The following is a 1,959-nucleotide window of genomic DNA, read 5'->3' as shown; positions in this document are numbered from 1 at the left end:
AAAAAAAAAAAAAAGAAAATAAATGAATCAGTGAAACACATCTCCTCCTGGCTGGCTCCTGAAATGAGTTCCCTGATGGGTTTTAGATGGGGATACCACCTACAAGCCCCCTTCCCTTGGTTAAGGAGAGGTTGACTTTCTCAGCTCTCTGTAACTGATGGGATCACAGAAGCATTAGCCATACAAGCCTCATTCAACTTACTTACTACCTTACAGTGGTCATCCTCACCCTGAACTACGTAATCTTTCCTCCCAAGTGGCTAACTTTTCTCCCTCTGTTCTCTGAACCATCAGAAGATTCCCTTCTTTTCTTGTATCTGTATTACGTAAAGACATAAAAAACTGTACATACAGAATTTCATCTCATTTTGCTGTTCATTGACAAAATAGTTTAAGCTATAAAACCGTATAATAATTCAAAGCGCTGTTCGAGGGCCATCTTTGCCCACAGCCCAAAATGTACAAAAGCGGCAGGTGCAGTGGCTCATGCCTGTAATCCTAGCACTCTGGGAAGCTGAGGTGGGTGGATTGCTTGACCTCAAGAGTTTGAGACCAATCTGGGCAAAATCAAGACCCCATCTCTACTAAAATTAGAAAAACTGAGGCCAGAGAATCGCTTGAACCCAAGAGTTTGAGGTTGCTGTGAGCTATGGCACCACATTACTCTACCAAGGGCAACAAAGTGAGATTCTGTCTCAAAAAAAAAAAAAAATGTACAAAAGGTAGGCCAGGCACAGTGGCTGATGCCTGTAAACCTAGCACTCTGGGAGGCTGAGGCAGGTGGATTGCTTGAGCTCAGAAGTTTGAGACCAGCCTGAGCAAGCATCAGACCCCATCTCTAAAAATAGTTGGGCTTTGTAACTGTCCCAGCTACTCAGGAGGCTGAGGCAAGAGAATCGGTTGAGCCCAAGAGTTTGAGGTTGCTGTGAGCTATGAGGCCATAGCACTCTACCAAGGGTGACAAAGTGAGACTTTGTCTCAAAAAAAAGATGACCAGGTGTATACACAGACCAGATAACAGGTCCACATGCAGAGATACAGAGTGTACTCAAAATCAAAATCAGACAGTGCCCTGGTAACCAAGTGCATGCACAGGCAGAAGCAGCGGGTTCACTCAAAATCAGAGAGTGTACCAGGTATGGACACAAACATGAACAGGAGTGCACTTATTACCAGACTGGAATCTTGAATAAAGGACAGACTTTTCCTTAGGTAGGATGTGGATTCAATCTGCCAAGGAGTCCTCAGAGCAAATGTCCCAGTGGCAGCTCTGGAGGAGAGTTCAAGTTAGGTTTCTCAAGGTCCCTCTGTCCCGATCACCTGGAGAGCTTTTGCAAGTAAGGAGAACTCCAATTCTTACCACAAGCCTCTGTGTATCACCTCATGTTTGGGCACGAGGTATGTAACCAGGTACAGGTTCTAGGAGCATGAGCCAAACACTCATGTGGGTTAAATTTGTCCTTCATTTATCAAGAGTCAGAATCCCAGAAAGACAGGGAAATCATTCTCAAAGCCTGCCTTCCTTTGAGAAAGTATCAGAGTTCTTATACCTTCCCCCAAAGTCACTGTCTTCAGCTATACATCATCTGCTCTCTGATCTCAGTGTTTGTTACTTTCCCAAGCGGTACATCTGGTGTTTTTTTCCTCAGGCTGGGGTCATGAGGGCCTTGTCAGTGTCTAAACCAAGAGAGGACTGGCCATCATGATTACCTGATAACTAGTTAGAGCACTAAGTAACTTTTTGCAGCTAATGGGGCAGGAATTTCTCCTCTTACAGTTGTTTCCAGTTTGGGGGTTAATATGAATAATTATGAATATTTACATGCAATCTTTGAACACATGTTTTTATTTCCCATTAATTTCTTAGTTGGATTTCTGAGCCAAATGGTAAATATATATTAAATTTCATAAGGTATTGCCATATTCTTCATCAAAGTGGCTATGTCATTTTTTTATTCC

This window comes from Otolemur garnettii, unplaced genomic scaffold (genome assembly GCF_000181295.1).
Source record: "Otolemur garnettii isolate 467f Iridium unplaced genomic scaffold, OtoGar3 scaffold00025, whole genome shotgun sequence".
Lineage (NCBI taxonomy): Eukaryota > Metazoa > Chordata > Mammalia > Primates > Galagidae > Otolemur > Otolemur garnettii.
The sequence above is the reverse complement of the archived record's forward strand: the minus strand, read 5'-3'. Positions refer to the sequence as shown.